At 41.1% G+C, this 13,954-nt stretch overlaps 1 long non-coding RNA gene across 1 annotated transcript; it reads left to right on the top strand.

Annotated features, from left to right (window-relative positions):
• The first annotated feature begins 1,631 nt into the window (after positions 1 to 1,631).
• On the top strand, positions 1,632 to 3,515 carry LOC135744726 (uncharacterized). Its single transcript, XR_010530828.1, has 3 exons — positions 1,632 to 1,730; positions 1,812 to 1,944; positions 3,064 to 3,515. It is a non-coding gene; the product is annotated as an uncharacterized lncRNA (long non-coding RNA).
• The last annotated feature ends 10,439 nt before the right edge of the window (positions 3,516 to 13,954 follow it).

Here is a 13,954-nt window from a genome sequence, read left to right as displayed (position 1 = left end):
GCTCTGTCTTTTCGACTCATGACGGAGATCTTGGGTGCACAAACCTGATTAGTCATGACATCCCTCTTTTGGATAATGTTCCTGTTAGGCAACGCCACCGGCGTATCCCTCCGTCTGAATATGAGGTGGTTAAGGAGCACATTCACCAACTGCTTGAGTCACAGGTAATTAGGGAGAGTAGCAGTCCCTATGCCAGCCCAATTGTTCTGGTTAAGAAAAAAGATGGAACTTTGAGAATGTGTGTTGACTATAGGCAGCTTAATTGTAAAACTCGGAAAGATGCCTTCCCCCTTCCTCGTATCGAGGAATCCTTGGATGCCCTCACAGGCGCTTGCTGGTTTTCTACCCTGGACCTGGCTAGTGGGTACAACCAGGTCCCAGTTACAGAGGTAGATCGGCCGAAGACTGCGTTCTGTACGCCCTTCGGGCTTTTCGAGTGGAACCGTATGCCCTTTGGGCTTTGTAATGCCCCCGGTACCTTTCAGAGGTTGATGCAGCGGTTGTTCGGAGACCAGCAGAACCAGTCTTTGTTGCTTTACCTTGATGATATTGTGATTTTCTCCTCCACAATTCAGCAGCATTTGGAGAGGTTGGAGGTGGTGCTGGGTCGGCTAAAACGAGAGAATCTAAAGGCCAAGCTCACTAAGTGTGCATTTTTCCAACAAGAGGTGCGTTATTTGGGGCATGTTATTTCCAGCAAAGGGGTTGGCACAGATCCAAGTAAGGTAGAGGTTGTAGCAAATTGGCAGCCACCTGCCACTGTTTCAGAGCTGCGGTCATTCCTTGGGTTTGCCAGCTATTACCGCCGCTTTGTGGAGGGTTTTGCGAAATTGGCAGCCCCTCTACACAAGCTTGTGGCACAGTTGGGGGCCACCAAGTCTAAGAGGAAGACTGAGCAAGCTGTCATTGAAAACTGGACAGAGGAATGCCATAGCAGTTTTGAAGCATTGAAAGCCAAGCTCACAAGTACACCAGTGCTTGCATATGCCGACTTCGCTCATCCTTTTATTTTGGAGGTGGATGCAAGTCACGGTGGCCTTGGTGCCGTGTTATCACAGGAGCAGAATGGTAGGGTTAGACCCATAGCCTATGCTAGCCGGGGTTTGAGGCCCACTGAGCGCAATATGGCGAATTACAGTTCAATGAAACTTGAGTTTGTGGCGCTCAAGTGGGCTATGACGGAGAAATTCCGGGAGTATTTGCTAGGCCATAAATGCGTGGTCTTTACCGATAATAATCCGCTCAGTCACTTGTCGTCTGCGAAGCTTGGTGCCACTGAGCAACGCTGGGCAGCCCAGCTCGCCTCGTTTGATTTTGAGGTAAAGTATCGCTCTGGCAGAAGTAACAAGAATGCGGATGCTTTATCTCGCCAGTATCCGCCTGCCCCTGCCAATATGGAAGCTATGCTTCCTGGTACTTCACTCCCCAAGCCTTTGCAGCAGGCCCTCCAGGGACCTGAAGCAATTCAAACTGCTGTCATGGCCCTGCCTCACCTCACCACTGTTGATATCTCTACCCTTCAGCAGGCTGATCCGGTTATGCAGGAGGTTTTTGTGTTTTGGAGACGTGAGCAGCGTCCCGACTTTGAAGAGCGCCGAAAGTCGTCTCGGTCCTGGCTCTCCCTATAAATAAATGTCGTAGTCCTTTGGACTGCTGTCTTGTTCACTGGTGAAGGAAGTGCGTCATACTTCCGGGTCACTCGCTCCGTGTGTTTTGCTGCTGCACAACAGGTAGAGTAGCGGCTCTGCTGTCTCTGTGTACCTCGCTGTTACCAGCTATCATTATGTTTACTATGTACTGAACGTTTGTAGATCTCTGGTTGGTTGGCGAATCCTCTGCACGGTCGCTCAACGCATTCAAAAGCGGATGTTAACGCAGGCAACCTGTACTGTTTGTACCCTTTGAGCTGTCTTCTCCTGGGTGATACAAGACGATGCCTGATCGGTATGTAGGCACTTGGTGCCAGCTTTATTTATGGTTGCAATGGGGTTAATTAGTTATTTATTTATTTTTGTTAAATGACAGAGATCGGACTGATTCAACTGGAGACTGACTTCAGCTGCAGAGCATTTATTCATTAGCTGCTGTTTTGCCTGGATTATTGTTCGTGTAACGTGCATATGTGGGTTGTTATATTAACGCCAGCTGTGTTGTACGTCTGTCTTGAATAACTGGTGGTGTCAACGTGCATCCACTGGTCGTTTTGTCAACCACTTTATGTGACTGCCGCACGCTCGCCCTGGATTGCTGTTTGTGCACGCATGTGCGTTGAACATTGATACTAGCCCCTTATTTAGTTGTATGCTCGCCCTGTGTTGCTGTGTGAATGCACGTGCATGCTGAGAACATCATACTAGTCCATACTTTATTCAATCACTGCATGCCTGTCGTGGACTGTTGCTTATGTACGTGCATGCTTTGAACATTATACAAATCATCTCAGCTCATCACCAAAACGCCCGCGTTGGACGTGCATGTTTTGCGGTCATCTCCGCGATTCTATTTGAGTCCTGCACGCCGGTTTGTTTGCTGCCGATTAGCGACGAATGTGTTTTGAACACTGATGAACGTATTCTGAACAGTGTGCCAGCAACCTTACTGTTTACAACCTTCCCGGCCATTGGTCTGTTTGAATGGGCGAGCTTCCTGTTTTATGTGGGCTAGTATTTTAACTGTGTGTATACTGCTAAAGGGGGTTTGTTTCCTGTTATAATTTGGTTGGTTAAGTGTTTTGTTTGTTTTGTTTCCCGTTTGTTGAAACTGTCTTTATTGTTTGGATTTTGTTTCTCTTTTTTTTGTGCCAATACAAAGTAATTTAGTTAATTGTGTATTTTCATTTATTGTTTTTGCTTTAGTTTCTTTCCTCTGATTTATCTTATTTGACTTACATTTGGTTTTGTTTAGTGATAAGTTTATTTTTGTTATTCTGTGCACTGCCTTTGTGGAGCCATTGTTGGCCTTGGCAGTTTATTATATATTTAGTGATTTAACTTTATTTAGCTTTCTTTGATATTGAGTTTTGTCTGTCGATTTAACCCTTTTGTGTGTTTGTTTTTGTTCCAGCTGCTGAGAGCTGAAGGTGGTGGTATTGGTGTCCCGGGTGGTGGTGTCCCTTTGCCAGTGTGCTGTGGCAATTACCCCGTTTTCTCCATATTCACTGTTTTGCTGTGTGTGTGTGTGTGTGTGTGTGTGTGTTCACGTGGGTGATTTTTTTTTTTTTGGATTTCTCTACGCCCTTGTGACCTGTTTCCCCACCGGTAAGCCTCAGCAGCCATTATAGTTTGCCCCCCTTCCCAAGTATGAATGTGTTTTAAAATGGTGTTTTATGATTGAAATAAAGTATTGTCTATTTTTTCGAACTTCGTCTCTGGCTTAATTGTATACGTACCTGGGTGTCCTTACGTGTACTTAGAATATCAAAATTAGGAACTAACACCAAGTATTCCCTGGGTGTAAGTCCCAGGGTGGCGTAGTCAGTGTTTTGGGGGTAGGTTCTCTTTAAAACTAACCACCCCTCCCTCTTTGTACCGCCACATTTACAAAGACATGAAACTCAGGGGTGTTCACTGATATGCTCACACAAAAATCGCTGCAAAAGATGCTTTCCAACAGCTGTTTTAGCATTCGTTGTTAACTTGTGGATCTATTTTTCCAAACGCCTCACACCCGCACATTCTTCCGCTTAGAGCTTGAATAATAGACACTCCAGCCCAGGGGGTGGCGCTAATCCGCCATTGCCAATTGCAAGAATAGAAACAAAGTTCCCGGCGCGGAGTAATACCGTACCTCACAGCACAACTAATACAAGTCAATGGAGCTGGCAAAAACTACGATAAAACCTGTTGGAATGCGTATTTTGCAGCGGTTTTTGTGTGAGCATACCAGTGAACACCCCTGACCACTCGGTGAGTTTCACGTCTTTGTAAATGAAAGTTTAATGCATTTTAGGAAGGATTGTTCCAGTGCACCATTAAACCCATTGTAAAGGTAGGAGCTGAAACACAAACACCCAAAAATTCTCGGGGCAGCCACATATGTCCAAATATCAGTCAAAACCGTTCTATTTCATCATAAACAATCTGAAAACAGGGCTTTAAGTGTAAAATACCGAACTTGTCCTTTAAATAAAGTTTAGTTTTGCATGTGCACGTGAAACTATGGAATGCTCACATGAAACTTTCGCATGCGAAACTAAACTTTAAAAAAAATATTCTGCACATGAAGGTTTCGCGTGAGCACATAAAAGTTTCACATTAGCACATGAAACTAAACTTTAGATTTTTTTACTCCAATGGCAGCTTCGGGGCTCGGTAAGTATGACAAACATGCAAAAAACACACCACTGTACAAGAGGTAATGCATAAATACATGCAGCAAATGACCAACACACAGTGACACATGCTGGTCAATGCAGTAAATGCAATGACAACACAGCATTTTATAATACCTTTTACAAACTGCAAATGTTTTAACAAAATGTAATCTGTAAAATGTAATATGCAAATCATTACTAAATAAGAAAGTGCTCCTTTATTGATTGTAGGGCCTACCTGTATGTGTTTTTAAAGGGCTTAGAAAAAGTACTAATTCACATTTTTAGCACACACACACATATATATATATATATATATATATATATATATATATATATATATATATATATATATATATATATATATATATATATATATATATATAGCAGGGTGAGAAATGGGACTGAATCCAGGAAATGCATTTCAAGAGAAGAGGCAGAGTTCAAAATGTAGAGGATTTCCATCTTTTTTTATCCAAGAAATAGCCCCCAAACCCTATGCAAATTTCATGCATAAATATATTGGGATTTTCTGCATATGAAATATGTCCCCAGCTAGAGTCCACTCCCACCCACCCCCGTGACGTTAAATATTATTATTACTTATTAGAACTTTGCAGAGTTCCAGCTGGGCTTGTGGGCACAGAACAATTTTTTTTTAAGCAAAGCCAGCATCATATTGAGCCTTGTTCTCAAAACAATCAATGCTATATTACAATGAACAAACACATACTTCAAGATTGAAGGGGCTAGGACATTCTGTAAAAACAAACTGAATCCATTTATTTTTAGGTGGGGATCCTTTAAAAGCACGTGCAAAGAAGTACATTTTTTCTCAGTCAGGAAAAGCACAATGTTTTGCTTTCTCGCTGTGATAGGTTATTGTGGTGCTGTCTGCATGGCCGTAGCTACCATTGAGGACACCGAGGTCATGTCCTCGGTAGTTTTTTCTTGAAGTTTCATTTTAGTTTGATGTGAAAATAGCCGACTAGACAATTATCCTTGCATCTACAGACGTCATGTGACACACATACTTGCAGATATCCCTGCCATATCAAAAAGAAAGTAGTCAGCTATAGCGGAGTGTTTCCTAAACCAATTAAAGAACGCAACACAGTGTCTCACACATCTCACATAAACTTTAGTACCCACATATTCATTGTTCAAAATAAAGTTGACGCCATGATAATTTCTGCCTGTGATTTTCATTCAAATGACCGTAAATGAAAAAGCTGCAACAAACAAAATTATTGTTTGGAAAGCCAGCAGAAGATGAGCAGACAAAGAGAAGAAGAGAAGGTGAGAAAGTTAATGGTTATGCAGCAAATAGCCTACAATATGAGATGCAATAGGGCAATGTAAGGAGGACTCAGAAACATCGGGATCCATTTTGCGGATGTTTATTAAAACAAATCAATCAAGCAAACAAATCCAAGACGTTAGGCAAATGGGTAAACTGAGACAGGCCGGCAGGTCAATAGAAATAGGCAGTCCAATCCAGGGAAACAATAACAAGGGGTAATTCAAAGGCAGCAAACAGATAAAAGGGCAGAATGTCATAAACAGGCAGTCAGAATAACACTCGGAATAACGCTCAGTATGCAGGGGTAAGCTGGCAATACTTCGCACTAGTCCTAGGCTAGCTTGAGGCTTAAGTAAGGCAAAACAGGAAATGATCAGAATAACACAGGGTGGCGCCATGTCAGTACTCCGGAGGGGGCTCCCTCTGGTGGCGCGGCGGTATGGACGTTACAGAATCCCCCCTCCTAGGAGCACCTCCTGGCTCCTGGCGCTCTATTTGGTCTTCTTCAATGACGTGGTGCAGGTCGGTCGGGTCTGGCTCTGTGGAACTCCTTGATGAGGTTGGGGTCCAGAATGTCCCAGGATACCCAGGACCTTTCCTCAGGGCCATAGCTCTCCCAATCGAATGGCTCTTTGGAGTCTCACATGGGCGCTTTCCAAGACTTCTCCACTCCTTCTCATCCAGTCGTCAACTGCAGGGACAGCAGAAGGTTCACCAGACCAGGGGAACATGAGGGGTTCATAGCGGAGTACGCACTGAAAGGGGGTGAGGTTGGTGGAAGAGTGAGTTTTGTGCGTACTCGGCCCAGGGCAGGAACTTAAACCAGCAATGTTGTTCTCGGGTAAAGTAAGATCTGAGGTATCTTCCAATTTCTTGATTAAGACGTTCCACTTGACCGTTAGACTGGGGATGATAACCAGACGTTAAACCAGCGTTTCTCAAAGTGTGGGGCGGGCCCCACTGGTGGGGAATAGGAACATTACAAGTGGGGCGTGACAAATGGGAGGACATTTTGTCATTTTTGTGCCCATCTCTATTAATTCTTTTAATCATTGACCATACACTCAAAATGATACATTTAAATATAAGCCTAACTTAAAACAACATCAGACTGTGAAGAAAATGTCACGCGGAACCATAGTCTACAAGAATGAATTAATGTCAGAATTGAAGTGGAACAAAAATTTTAATGCAGTAGCGGGTATAAAAGTTAACAATGGATACGTTTGTGACAAGGAATGAAAACTGGAGATTCTGTACTAGCAGAGAAAACCAAGACAGACAGTCAACCCAATCAACCAAAACGCCAGCCGAAAAGAAAGTACGATGACTTTTGTGAGAGACAAAATGCAAACACAGTTGCATTATTATTAATTACTTTTAAACAAAGTTTTTTTTCACATTTGCACACATTTTTTTTTCACGTTTCTCTATTGAAAGTGTTTAATGCTGTTATTTTTTAAATATGATGGGATTAAACAAATTTTAACAGTTAAAATTAAAACCTACTTGATCCCTTTTGTCGGGAAATTGGGGACAGGTGGGGCTCGGAACCCTTCCCTACCTCCAAAGTGGGGAATGGCATAAAAAGTTTGAGAAACACTGCGTTAAACTGACATTGATATCTAGTAGATTACAGAAAGCCTTACAAACCTGAGAGGGGAACTGAGTTCCACGGTCTGATACGATGTCTTCGGGGATACCAAAATTCCTGAATACGTGTTGAAACATGGCGTCAGCAGTTTCCACACCTGTAGGTAATCCTCTGAGGGGAACTAGATGACAGGATTTAAAAAATCGATCAATGATAACAAGAATAGTAGTGTAATTGTAGGAATTGGGAAGATCAGTGACAAAGTCAATGCTCAGATGTGACCAGAGGCGTTGTGGAATAGGCAGAGGTTTCAGCAGACCAGAGGGTATTTCCTTGGGGGTTTTTGATTGTGACACACAGACTCGACAGGACTTGACAAAATTTGTGACGTTGTGATTCAGGGTGGGCCACCAGAAATATGTTTTCATGAGTGCAATGGTGCGTGTAATACCTGGATGACCGGAACTGAGGGAACTGTGGACCCATTGCATGATGCGGTGACAGAGAGACAACGGAAAGTAGGTCTTTTCAGGGGGACATTCAAGTGGTATGGGGTCTCTCTGATGTTCTAGGTGGATCTCTTGCATAATATCCCAGGAAATGGGGGCAATGATGTAAGCTGGTGGTATAATGGGTGCAGGGGTGCGGTCTGAAGGTGTAGAGTCATGGTAGCGTGATAAAGCATCTGCCTTGCCATTCTTATTTCCGGGCCTGTAAGTAATTGAGAAGTTAACCCCCAGGGGTCCAAAAACGCGGCAACTTGTTTGAGGTGTTTTCCCCTTATCATAGCAGAATCAACTTAAAATACTCCATCATTAATAATCATACACTTACGTGTTTGACATCATTTGAAACTGTGAAGAGTCCTCTTTAATTAGTGTACATTCACAATAGATCTTTGTGTTTTTGTCAAATAAAGAAAATAAACAGGGTGCACATTCAGACATTTCTGTCTCCACCAGCCAGGGGCGCCGTAAGGGGGGGAAAGTTAGGACGATTCTAAGGGCCCATGAACTTTTGAGGGCCCCAGCCGAGGACTGTGCCGCACACGCAACCCCCTTAAGCTGAGCCCTCTTAGCTCCGCCCCGTCTTTACTCTGCGTTTTAGCGTCGTCTTCAATCCACGGTCTCACAGTGCGCGTGAACTTCAGAAGAGAACAAGGTGTGTGTATTTACTGCTATTTCCTATGATATCTGCATATGTGCACTTCCTTACTATAAATGCAGTTTACACAATGTGACGCTGGAGCAATACAATGCAGTTTTCTTTCCACTGTACAGTCTTCGCTCTGTTCACCCCAGTTTAAAAAAAAAACACAAGGTGATTTACGTTCCCTGTTTTATGTTATGATTCTAACTCGAAGTCAGCCCTTATAAGCTGTTTAAATTAACGTAGCCCGTATAAGCTAATTAACATAAACTAGAAATGCGATCGGTTATATGCCAAGGAAGGATTTTTATGCAGTCGTAAATCGAGTTGGTTGTGATAAAACTGAAATGCAACTAAGGCTAAACTAGTCAAATTATGTATATTAAAGCTTCTCAACTTGCAACAGGGTGAAGAAATCAATGGAAATCTATGTCGTAATATGCTATAGTTGTCATTCATTTAATTTTAGAGCCCCGTTTATTAAAAAACAGTCTGAAGAATCATTTAATAACAGTATAGCTGTTTTCTTAAAGAGTAATAAACCATAAACCAACTTTTTTTAGTTAATGATCTGGCCCAAAATTGCTACCGGCGCCCCTGCCACCAGCTGTCTCTCAAAACACGTTACAAAAATCAGTTGAAACTCCGCAAATACTCGTCACACAAACATGATACACATATCCAAAGAAAGCCTGAAATGTCTATAATAATGACTTTTAAACAAGCTAATTATAATCGAAAACAAATATTGCTGTTTATATAATCTGCACTGAAGTAAAGAGAGTACTGTTTTTCCTGGCTGAGTTCATTATCTTTAATGCGGTCACGCACACAGGCGGTACACGCTGTTGATATGGTAATGAAAGAGCAGTTCCAACAATAATAAGCAAAGCGTAAAGTTTGATCAGATTTAAAGTCTTTACTGCATGTTTGGATGAAAAACTTTATACACAAACGTGAGGAATATCTTCATTTATGTCTGGACATTGAGGAACACAAGCGTTTATATTTAATGTTACGTAAGAAGAAGAACAATGGAAGACACACTGGAGGGGATATTTGAAGTAAGTTACAGTTAATTTATCCTCATTTATATTTGCTATCATGTTATATGCTTATGGCTTGTGCAGTTCAGCCTACACAAGCGACCTCAGCAGACTGCATGCTTCGGATTGAAAAACGTTTGCATTGTTTACAAACGAGGACGCGTGATCAAACGTAATGGCGGATTTCATTGTTACATGCTGTACAGTGTTAGACACAGTTATTCACTTTCGTATCCTTCATGGCAACTGAGTAAGGTAACACTTTATTTTACGACCCGCAAAGTACCGCGTAATTAAACCGAATTTACAGCGTACCTATTTGTAACAACAGAGTACCTCTACAGTACGTACTTGTAGGTAAAAGGGAACAATATTTTAAGTTTGGGGTAATAAGGGGGTAAGAATATATGGAAAATTATTCTCTAAGTATTTCATAACTACAGGGTACCTATTGTAATATTACGTGGTATGTATGTCTTACGTCTATGGGTAATATGGTCTATGTATAATATGTTTTTTTTTTTTTTCATATTTGCTACTTACCTGATGAAGTGTTTTGTATAGCCTACAGTTGATGTCTACAAGCCACGTCAGCAAATAAAATATAACACACAATAAAAATAATAGCAACCTGTACCTCTTTGATCTGTATATGTATACAGGAGTTACCAGGTAACTCTTATATTTGCAGGCTGTAAATTAAAGTGGGGCTTATTCCCCGTTTGTTCTGTGTATGTACCAGGTAACTCTTATATTTGCGGGCTGTAAATTAAAGTGGGGCTTATTCCCCGATTGTTCTGTGTATGTACCAGGTAACTCTCATATTTGCGGGCTGTAAACTAAAGTGGTGCTTTGTTCACCTCTTGTTATAGGGTAAATACCATAAACATACAGAATATTGTTATTTTTATTTAAAAACAACTTATTTCAAAACATCTTTAAAACACTATAATTAAGCCAACACTTAATGCTTATTATCACATAACTTTTATTTAAAATAAAAAGTCATGACAATTTTTCATTGTTTTTGCGGCTTGGCTTCCTCTGGTGGTGTTCTTGTTCACTCGGATGATGAGTTGATGTCGTCTCACAAATGCTGTTCTGCATTACATATAAAAAACATAAATGAAAGCCTTCAGTAAATGTTTCTTCACGGTGCCTTGACAGAAACAGAGTTTTCTGAGCCAGTTGCGTTAATAACTTTAGGCTGTGCTAGCTGCTACCGTTAGCTGGCAACTTCCTTGAAAAAAACATTGTTTGAAATGCGTGAGTCATGTATTAACAAAACCAGTCACCTTATCCAGCATGCGGATCCTGCTGACATCACTCGCAGCCATACTCCACAGTGTAGAATGTTTTTAAAACCTCTTAAAGAAATTTCACCTCAGGATCACGTTCCAGCAAACCTACTGCAGACGGCCGCACGCTCTACACCTGCGCAGTAGCCTACGCATGTAGTCATCTTTTGCTTTAGCGGGAGCTGATATCTGCTGTTGTTTCATTCTGGTTTGCCATTGCATAAATTATATTTGGCTAAAATACTTGTGTTTACAGTAAATAAATTGCAAAGCACCACTTCAAATATGTCCGCAAATGTAAGAGTTTCCTGGTAAATAGGGAATAAGTTGCTATTTTTATTGTACTTACCTTAAAAAAAAGATAACCACATTAAATCAGCTGGACTTTTGTTATTAAAAGCAAGTAATATAGGCTACTAAAATAAAAGTGATGTGCTGTTATATTTATTTGCCGATGTGGCTCGTAGACATTGACTGTATACAACATTCAGTAGTCAATATGAAAAATTCACAATTAAAAAAAACATAATTTCCCCGACTTGACTAAGTCATACATACCACGTAATATTACAATAGGTACCCTGTTGTTATAAAATACTTAGAGTATAAATAATTTATAATTCTTCATATTCTTACCCCCTTATTACTCCAAACTTAAAATATTATTCCCTTATACCTACATGTACGTACTGTAGAGGTACCCTGTTGTTACAAATAGGTACGCTGTAAATTCGGTTTAATTACGCGGTACTTTGCGGGTCGTAAAAAAGTGTTACCCTGAGTAATGCTGCACTGGGGGATCTGCTGTAATATGATTCCATATATTGTTTACATGCAACGCAATTCCATACATTGTGCTTTACACAAGACACTGTTTTTATGAGCGCCTCATTGTTTACACGGAGACGCGAGCTCGCGCACATGGACTCCATATGCAATGTGTATTTAAAGTTAATACGCGCTTACAGAAACGCATTTAAAACAGAAGCTAGATGGTAAGGGGATTGGCATCTGAAAACAGTCATCTGAAAACAGCTTTTTATAAAACTAATCACTGCAGATGTTTATCTGAGATGTTCTGAATTTAGTTTATGTACATGATAGTTTATCTGGATGTAGTGCTATCAGTGATATTTACCCATCAGTTATGTATGTAAGGGTATTAAGAGTACAATGTTTGCAAACAGCTGTATAAAATTCTCTTACAGGTCTGCATCCCTCTCATCAGTACAAAACTAAGAGGTGGAAAAACATATTCACACTTTTTGGACATATGTTATATGGTACTATGAGCCACATGAGCAGCGCTGTTGTGTATCAGTTTCTTCGTTTATACAAGTTAAGTTTTTGAATAGAGTTTGTTTCCAAATAAACTGAAAATGTCCTACTGACCTTCATTTCTATTTTGATTTTATTGTTAACTTCCTAAAAAACCACAAACAAACATTTATACATTTGTTCTCACATTCTTTACTGTAGTTCTCTCTCGCATTCCTGCCTCATTATGCAGCTCATTATGCGATTCTTTTGTTTGTTAACTGTCAATCAATCCTTCTCGCATACGGCCCCTCTAAACAAAAAGTGTCTTACAATTTCTAAATCAATATATTGTTTAATGTGAAACCGGGTGAAGAATAATGACCATTTTGCCCGACATGCATTGAGTCGTTTTGCTCCTTTTACATACTCCAGGCTTATTATGGTCCGTCAGGATAACAAAGTGATGCTTGGCTCCTTCAAGCCAATGTCTCCATTCGTCTAAGGCTGCCTTAATCAGTAATATTTCCTTGTTTCTGACATCGTAGTTACGTTCAGCAGACGTGAGTTTCCTGGAGAAGTAAGCACATGGATATACCTTATTAGACAGTTCTTGGCGCTGGGAGAGAACAGCCACGATACCTGTGTCAGATACGTCAACCTCCACAATAAATAGCTTTTCTGGATCAGGCTGTTTCAGGATAGGGGCTGAGGTAAAACAGACTTTTAATTTCTGAAATGCTTGTTCTGCTTGGGGGTTCCATGATATTTTCTTATGTTTGCCTTTCAGGAGTGATGTAAGGGGTGCTGCTACCATACTGTAGTTACGTATGAACCTTCAATAGATGTTTGCAAATCCTAGGAATCTCTGTAGGTCCTTGACTGTGCGTGGTGTGGGCCATTCTGTGACTGCCTTGACTTTCGAGTCTTCAATTTCAACTCCCTGTGAACTGATATTATATCCTAGAAAATTAGTCTTGGTAACATGGAACTTACATTTTTAAGCTTTGACGTACAACTGGTTCTTGAGAAGACAAGACAGGACTTCTTTTACATAGCAGACATGGTCCTCCATACTGTTAGAGTAAATGAGGATATCCTCAATGTAGGCAATCACGTACTGGTTCAAAAGGTCTCTAAAGACTTCATTAATGAATGACTGGAACACTGCTGGTGAGTTAGATAGCCCATAAGGCATCACAAGGTACTCAAAGTGCCCCCTAGTGGTGTGGAATGCAGTTTTCCATTCGTCACCTTCACGGATTCGAATGAGGTTGTAAGCGCTGTGTAAGTCAAGCTTGGTGTAGATTTTTCCTCTCTGAGCTGTTCAAGGGCAGAAGGGACAAGAGATAAAGGATACGGGAATTTGACAGTGATATTGTTCAAACCTGCAGGGTCAATGCAGGGTCTAAGGCCTCCATCTTTCTTTTCCACGAAAAATAAACCGGCTGCAGCAGGAGAGGTAGATGATCGGACAAATCCATTTTGTAAGGCTTCAGAGATTTAGTCCTCCATAGCACGGGTTTCAGGCTAGGACAAAGGATATACTTTACTTTTGGGGGGCATGGCATTCGGGAGTAGTTCGATCACGCAATCCCATGGTCTGTGGGGAGGCAACTCAGTAGCCTTGGATTTACTGAACACTTCAGAATATTCATGGTACATATCAGGAATCTTAATGTCCTTACCAGACGGGCTTTCAACACTGGTAGAAACACAGGGTTTGAGGTGGTTGATGCAAACATCCATGCAATGAGCAGACCACTGTAAAATTTTACCAGACCTCCAGTTAATCTTGGGATTATGTGCCACGAGCCAGGGATGACCAAGGATGATATCATAACGAGGAGAGGAAATCACATACAGAGTTATGGTTTCTTGATGAAGTGAACCTACTTGAAGTGTGAGAGGAATGGTGCGATGAGTGATACCATTACCATTGGGAACATCATTTATAGCAGAGATTTTAAGAGGTGGTTGACATGGAACAACAGG

This window comes from Paramisgurnus dabryanus, chromosome 5 (assembly GCF_030506205.2).
Source record: "Paramisgurnus dabryanus chromosome 5, PD_genome_1.1, whole genome shotgun sequence".
Taxonomy (NCBI): domain Eukaryota; kingdom Metazoa; phylum Chordata; class Actinopteri; order Cypriniformes; family Cobitidae; genus Paramisgurnus; species Paramisgurnus dabryanus.
This window is presented reverse-complemented; position numbering and strand designations above follow the sequence as displayed.